We start from the raw sequence: 8,249 nt of genomic DNA, 5'->3' as shown, positions 1-8,249 counted from the left end.
ATGCTGGATATAGTTTCTATGCCTCTGAATCTGTAGAGGCTTGCTTTGTGTCCTATGATATGGTCAATCTTCAAGAAGGTTCCATTTTGGGGTGAGGAAAAAGCTATATCTTGTGGTTTTTGGGTGGAAACTTCTTTAAATGTCTGTTTAGTGCAATTGATTTATGGTATCAGTTAGATCCTTTATCTCTTTACCTAATTTTTGCCTAGAAGATCTGTCTAGAGGGGATAATGCGGTGTTGAGATCTCCAAAAATTAGTGTGTTGCAGTCTGTCTCCCCTTTCAGATCTAACAGTCTTTCCTTCACATATTTGGGTGCTTCTGTGTTAGGTGCATAGATATTAATAAGTGTTATATCTTCTTGATATATAGAGCCTTTTACTACAATATAGTGCCCTTCTTTGTCTCTTCAAACAGTTTTTGTTTTAAAGCCTATTTTGTCAGAAATTAGTATCGCAATTTCAGCTTGTTTTTGGTGTCCAATTGCATGGAAAACCTTTTTCCAACCCTTCCCTTTCAGTCTATGTATGTCTTTCTCCATGAGGTGGGTTTCCTGTAGGCAACAGAGAGGGTTATTTTTTTTATTTTTTTTAATTTTTATTCAGCCAGTCTGTGTCTCTTGTTTGGAGAATTTAAACCATTAACATTCAATGTTATTATCAATGTAACAGGATCTGTACCAACATTTAAGTTGGCCATTGTCTTAGTTGCCTGTTATTTCTTTGTTTCTGGCTGTTGATTCTTTAGTTTTCCTGGAACAGTGCTTTCTTCAGGGTTTCTTGTGCTGGTTTCTGGTGCTGGCAAATTCTTTCAGGTCTTGTTTGTCTGAGAAGATTTTAATCTTCTTTTCCCATATGAAGGATAATCTTGCAGGATACAATAATCTTGGTTGAAATTGTTTCTCTCTTAGTACTTTCAATACATCTTCCCATTCTTTCCTTGCTTGCATTGTTTTTGTTGAGAGGTCCCGAGTTAGCCTGATGGGATGACCTTTGTATGTCACTTCTCATTTCTCTCTTGCCAGTTTTAGTATCATGTCTTTATCTGTGGTCTTGGATAGTCTGGCTAATATGTGCCTTGGGAAAGATCTTCTGGGGTTGATTCTAACTGGGGTCTTTTGTATTTCTTGGGTCTGAATGCTTGAGTGCCTTTCTAGACTCGGGAAATTTTCTTCCAGGTTTTCATGGAATAGATTTTCCATTCCGCTATTAATTTCTTCACTTTCTGAGATGCCAACTATTACAATGTTTGGGCATCTACTAGAGTCTAGAATTTCTTGTATATTATCCTCATGTTTTTTAGTTATTTTCTCAATCTTTTTGGTGTTTTTTCTAGATCAGAGGTTTTATCTTCTACATTGGAGATTTGATCTTCAGCATGGTCTAATTGGGTCTAAATAGTTTCCAGAGAGTTTTTGATTTCCTGTATTATAGACTTTATCTCTAATAGTTCCACCTGATTCTTTCTCAGAGTATTCATTTCTTCTTTCATATCCTGGAAGGACTTTCCAATTTCCTGCAGTTTGTTGTCTCTTTTCTGTTCCAATTCACAGAATTTGGTCACCATGAATGTTCGAAATTCTGTGTCTGTCATTTTGGTAATGTCCTCCATATTTATAAGACATGGAGGGGTGTTTTCCTTTGTTGGAGACATATTTCCTTGTTTATTCAGACCTGAGGCTTTTTTTCTACTTCTAGCCATTGGAAGATGTATTCCCTTTTGAAACCTCTTGGGGGAATGTTTCTCCCACTAGGAATAAGAGTGTTTCCTTTTGACTGGGAATAGATGATTACTGAAGTCTCTCTTCTGTTGTTTTTACCAATGTGCTCACAAGAGGGGAACTCTGCTGAGGTGTCTAAAAAGCAGTATCTCTGTTCTTACAAGTGGATCAGTACAAGGGAGGATCCCAGAGACACTTACCTTACTAGGGAATTTCAGATATCTGATTCTAGACCTGTCTAGTCCCTCTGGCAGGGTAAAAGAAATGAGGAGGAGAGGATAATATGAAACGAAATGAAAGACAACAGAGAAAAATAAAGAAAAAGTCGTGTGCCATGCATGGCTCATGATTTCGCCAGAGGCCTGTAGGTGGACCTTGCGCCTGCTGGCAGGCAAAGAGAGTCTGTGGAAAGAGGCAGAGCTAGGAATTATCAAGAGAATAGAGGGCCTTCAAGAAAAAAAAAAGCCACTGCAGAAAAATTCTATCTACCTACCTAGGAGGTGGAGTCTTGGCTTGGGGAGTCTAGAAGTCAGGTGGGGGTCAGAGATGACCCTCCCTCAATATCCCTTGCTGTCCAGAGGCCTGTAGGTCTGCCACAAATACTTAACTCTGCTGTTATAGCATGAAAACAGCCATAAAGAACATGTAAACAAATGGGTGAGGCCATGTTTTCAGCACTTTCCATTTCAAAAAACAGGTGGTGGGCATGATTTGCCCTACAGGACATACTCTGCTGACTCCTGTAATTAAAGCCAACTGAATTTGCAAACATTTGCAATGCTATGTTGATTAAGAGCATGCTCTGATGTTGTCTGGCCCCCACCAGGGTACTAGGTGATTTATTGGTCAGGAATAAGTGTGAAGGTGTGAATGGCGAGGAACACGAGCGCACCCTTATGCATACTCTGTGATTCCCTGAACCTACAGTGAGAACTGCTCCTACAGCAGGTCCAGTTAGATGGGATATATGCTGGTGCGGGAAATGTGCTCCTTCCCCTAGCCTTTGCACCAGAGATGGCTTGTAGCAAGTTTTCTTAGGAATGAAGGTAAATGGTTCCTACTCTTGCTCATAAATACTTTTTGTCTCAGATGTTACAGAACCAAGCCTTACCCACCTTGGACATTACTCAGTGTCCTTCTCCCAGAATCAGTCACTTGAATAATGTTCTGTTCATAAACCACCATGAGGGATGGCATGGGCACATTAGAACATACTTTTGACAAGATTACCAAACTCTCCCAAGATCACAAGATGTGTTTCAGACTAGAGGGATTCTATCCAGTGAATCTCCTGCTACCTTTAGGTCGACTCTTTGTGATAAAAGACTTCATATGTGGAGTGTATATGAGTTATTGTGGCTTATTTGGTGTTGGGAACAGATCCTCTTAGAGGACTGAGAAGGCAACAGAATAATATCAGAATTCATGGAGTATTGCACCCTCTTACCTTCACAGGGAAACAAATCCTACTGCTGGTGATAGTTCTTTAGCAGGAACCCACACCCAGCACAACCTGTGCTGGGGTCCAGCTTAGTCCTCTCATAAGTAACTTGGCCAACTGGGTTATTAACGTGGCATTGACAACTAGAGATGGCCTTTGTTTGGCAGGGTGGATGGATGGATGGATAGACACATGATTGATGGGTAGGTCAAGAGACAGAGAGGTAGCTGAACATACATAGCTTTTAAAACCTATTTTGGGCTAATTTCTCTCTTACTTTTTCATAAAAGTAGATCCAACAAAAACTTCTGACACCAAGCTCCCAGAACTTTTCAAAGTACTCAATTGGATTGGACTTCTCTGTTTCACCATTACCAAGTCTCTGGAGCATTGTAAAACACACATGTATTTCCAAGGATAGAAGTCAAATATTTTAAAATACCTTGCATAATTTCATCAACTACACCTTTTTAAAAAACCATTTCTGGAAAGATCATTTATTATGGGTGGTTTTGGCTTTGATAGTTCTTTATTTATTCTAACTCTTTAATTATTACTATTAATATAAATTTTTATTATTATTACTATTTAAAAAAATTGCTACAGGGCATATGTGCTCTCTGGAGAAGGACAGAAAAAGCTGAAGGGAGTAAGATAGCACCTCCTCCCTCAGGAGAATAACCACACTACAATCTCTTCTCCTCCATTTCTCCCTCGTTTCAAGATTTTGTTCATGTATGCACAATCACCCAGCATTTTTTTTTAAGTTTTTGTCATAGGGCATGTGCACTCACTGGAGAAGAAAGAGACAGAGAGAGGAAAAGTGAAAAATCATCCCCCAGGAGAGATGGCTATATCACAATCCCTTCTCCATTCTCCTCTCAGACATGCACACACACCTGACATGATTTTCAAGCCACTGGGTCTGGGACTTGAACTAGCATCAACCATGTGAGAATCCAGCCACTTTAACCACCACACCATCTGCTGACCCCTCAGCATATTTTTCAGGCTACCAGGTCCAGGACTTGAACAGCATGGTTGGCCATATGGTATCTATGTGCTTTCACCACAAGATCACAATTGTAATAACTTTAAAAAAATAATTATTTTACTTAACTTATTTATTTCTTTATTTTTATTTTTATTTGACCAGAGAGGGACAGAGTGGTAGAGACAGAGAGGGAAAGTGAGAAAGCAAGCCACCAGGTTTGGGACTCAAACCATGGTCGGCCATGTGGGAGTCCAGAGCTCTTAACCACCATGCCACCTGTTGGCCCCAGTTTTAATGAAATTTTAATCTATACTTTACAATATATTTGGTGAACAACCAAACATTACATAATTCAGCATCTTTAAAACTATGTGTCAATGAAGTATATGTCTTCGATAATTAATTCAAGGTTTATTAGAGAGGCTGCACTCTTTATTAATAGGAAAAAAATTATGTTATTTATAATATTTAATGTAAATTTATATAATTAAAATGATAATATACTTTTTCATTTATTTCAGCAAGTTTTTTTTGGGGGGGAGAGGTTTTTGCTATAGGGCATGTGTGCTTGCCAGACAAACATAGAGAGACAGAAAGACAGAAAGTGAGAGATCACCCCCCCATGGGAGATGGCCACACTTCAATCCTTTCTCCTCCATTCTCCTCTCAGGATTTTGGGCACACACACACATGCGCCTGGCTTGAGTTTTAAGCCACCAAGTCCAGGATGCGAACTGCGGTTAACTACATGGGAGTCCAGCGACATAGCCATTATGCTAACTGCTGGTCCCTTAGCAAGTTTTTAAAAAAATATATTGAAGGGACCAGCAGGTGGCATGGAGGTTCAGGCTATGGTCTTTCACATGGCAGATCACAGTTCGAGTCTTCAATGAAGTTGCTTGGAAATCACATGGGTGTATGTGTGTGCCCAAAATCCCAAGAGGAGAATGGAAGAGAAGGAACTGCGGTGTGGTCAGTTCCTTCTGGGGTGGGGGGAGGGGTTGATTTCTCACTTTCCCTCTCTCTGTCTCTCCCTGATGAGCGCACACACCCAATGACAAAAATAAAACAAACAAAAAATTATATTGTAAGTATTTTGAGAACTATTTTACCCATTTTTAGACTATCATTCAATTTAAAGAATATTGAACACATATATACATGCAGCATTGTAGGTAACAGACTCGCAAAAGTTTCCTCTGTGTACTTCTGCTGTCCCCCTTCTCCCAGAAGTTATTAGTAACCTCAATTTCATTAAAGCAATACCTTTCTTTTATTTATGGATTTACCTCAAATGTGTTCATCCCTAAACAATATATTATTTTATTTTCTCAGGACTTGAGATTTGCTTGAATGAATTCAGAGGTGATTCCCTTCAGATTTGCTTTGGAGATTCATTAATTTCGAAGCCCACAGCTGTAATTTTACATCTCATGCAGTCATTTGCTGATGTTGGATATGCAAGGGGTTTCTACTTGCTGCTGTTATGAACCAGCTTCTTTATATCTGGGGTATATAAGTTCAAGAGACAGAGAAATGCACCTAGAAAGCATCCAAACAGCTTTTCAAAATGAACTTATTTTAACAAGGAGATTCTTATCCTCAGTAATAATTCCTAGCAGATCCATTCTTGTCAACACTTTATCTCAACATCCTTTTTAATAATTGCCCCTTTGATGGTTTGTAATTATAACCCTTGATTACCAATACAATTAAGTATCTGCTAATATGTTTAAAGACAATTTCAGTTTATGCCTTTGGAAAACTTGTTATTTTTTACTTCAGTTTTATTTTGAGTATTTTGACTTTTATAAAATTAACTCATAGTAGTTATATATGTTCTCAGAATATTAATTTTTTCTTGATAATACATATTATAAATATTGTCTAGTTTGTAATTCTTCTTTATTAGCTTCAAGGTATGTTATTGATCAGATCAACACCTTTTAATGTGGATGATTTGTCAAAATTTTCCTTTAAAATTAGAGATTAGTGTAATTTGTTTAGAAATAAAATATTAGCTTTATGTCTTTAACATTTTTATAGTTTTGTTTTTCACTTAAATCTTTAATCTGCCTTGAAATGTTTTTTGCTTGTGACCGACATACAAATTCAATCCTCTTGAAACTAAGAAAATGGTTTCCATGTATATTTTAAGATTGGCCTGTATCCCTCAAATTTTCTCTCTCTTCCTTAGGTCAATCATTGGGTAAAAAGTATAGATATGAAGTCAAACAGTGGCATGGTGGTAAAGTTTGAGTCCTTGACCTACAACTGCTTGAAAAACACATCAGGCACATGCGTATGCATACCCAAAATAAGAAGAGAGGAGAAGAGATTGCAGGATGGTCATCTTCCTTGATGGTTGTTTTCTCAGTCTCATTTCTTATCTCTCTCTGGCAAGTGCACACACTAGATAGTAAATTTAAAAAAAAAAAAAAAAAGAAAAGGAATAGCTATGGCTCCATCTCATTCATATCACAGGGGAAACAGCATCATCATATTCTGTTTCAACTAAGTCATTTACTCACTTCTAATTATTCCCTTTGCTCAAAAACTTCTTAGAACAGAATTCATTCAGGAGTAGTGTCTCAAGGGCCCCAAAGACACTTAAATTTCCACATATAAAAAATACATAGCTATTATTGTATTAGAAGACATCTTTACAGAACACAGATGCACATTTGCTGTTTCATTTAGTCTAAATTTATTTGGGTAAGGAGAAAGAGATCATTAGATTATGGAAGGAGATCCCTAACCCTGGCTTGTGGCGTGAATTTGGGCTGAAGATCCTGGGGAGACAGATGGTAAAAAGCTCAGATTTCCTCTGTAAGTCACAAAAATGTCATATTCATTTTCTTTTTCTATGCCTTTTATGTCTATGTAATGGAGAGAATTTGAAGTCCTTGGTTTACAAATATTCTGAGTTCAGGATAAACGGGGACATGGGTTACTGGGCACCAAAATAGGATGTTATTTGCTTAGTTTGTCTTATAACCAATCACACTGGCCCACCAGTTCACAAACCCTGTTCTATTCATCTCTCTTTATAACCAGGAGCTTAGACTTGTTTCAAAATGATTCAAAGAATGAAAACTCGAGTAAGCCTTGATACCTTCAGTCTTTTTTTTTTCTTTCTCTCTCTCTTTTTTTAATAGTTTTTGCTAAGGTTCATGTTCTTGCCAGACAGTCAGACAGATAGACAGAGAGGGAAAGTAAAAAAGTAGCCCCCAGGGGCATGGCCATGCAGCAATCCCTTCTCCTCCATTTTCCTCTCAGGGATTTTGTGCATACATGCACACATGCCCAGCACATTGTTAAAGCTTCTGGCTCCAAGACTCAAACCACTCAGTCAACCATATGAGATCCAGCCACTTTAATCCACCACATCACTGACTGCACCCCTTCGGCCTTTGTATCTATGTGATGTGTAACAAGTGGGGATATTTGGCAATAGGACACATTGTGTGCAGCTTTTGTCCTGGGTCTAGGCACCTTCAGATATGATGCAAAAGTTCCCTGGGTGCCAGTGCCACAGGGAAAATAGAGAAGTCCTAAATATTCAGAGATATAGAGCGGTAGAGGATCAAGGTGTATGAAGTTGTTTAGGGAAAGCACTATGTGACAGTGTTTCCTTTTTTCTTTTCTCTTTAAATTTATTTATTTATTACATTAATTCACTATACATCATTACAACATACAAATGAATTTTCCATCCAAAATACACTGTGTATTGGCTCAATGAAGCACATCAACATACATGTTATCAGCAAATAATTTTCCATTTCTTATGTCTTGTATACTTTGTTTTTTGTTTTGTCATCCTTGATTCCCTATCCCTCACCCTCTGCCATGTTCCACCCTCCTCCCACATTGTCCCTGGTATCCATGATTGCTTTCTATGCCTTCCTCCCCCCATTTAATTGATTTGCTAATGAACTTAATTAGTCTATATATATCCAATAGCTAGCACAGCTGATGTATACCTATACATGAACCCAAGTCTGACTTTATGCATAAACCTCAGTGAGTAGAATGAACATATTATAAGATATTATAAAGTAGTACCCAGCTGGGGCTATATAGCTTACTGCA

Source organism: Tupaia chinensis, unplaced genomic scaffold (assembly GCF_000334495.1).
Source record: "Tupaia chinensis unplaced genomic scaffold, TupChi_1.0 Scaffold142833_1, whole genome shotgun sequence".
Taxonomy (NCBI): domain Eukaryota; kingdom Metazoa; phylum Chordata; class Mammalia; order Scandentia; family Tupaiidae; genus Tupaia; species Tupaia belangeri.
This window is presented reverse-complemented; position numbering follows the sequence as displayed.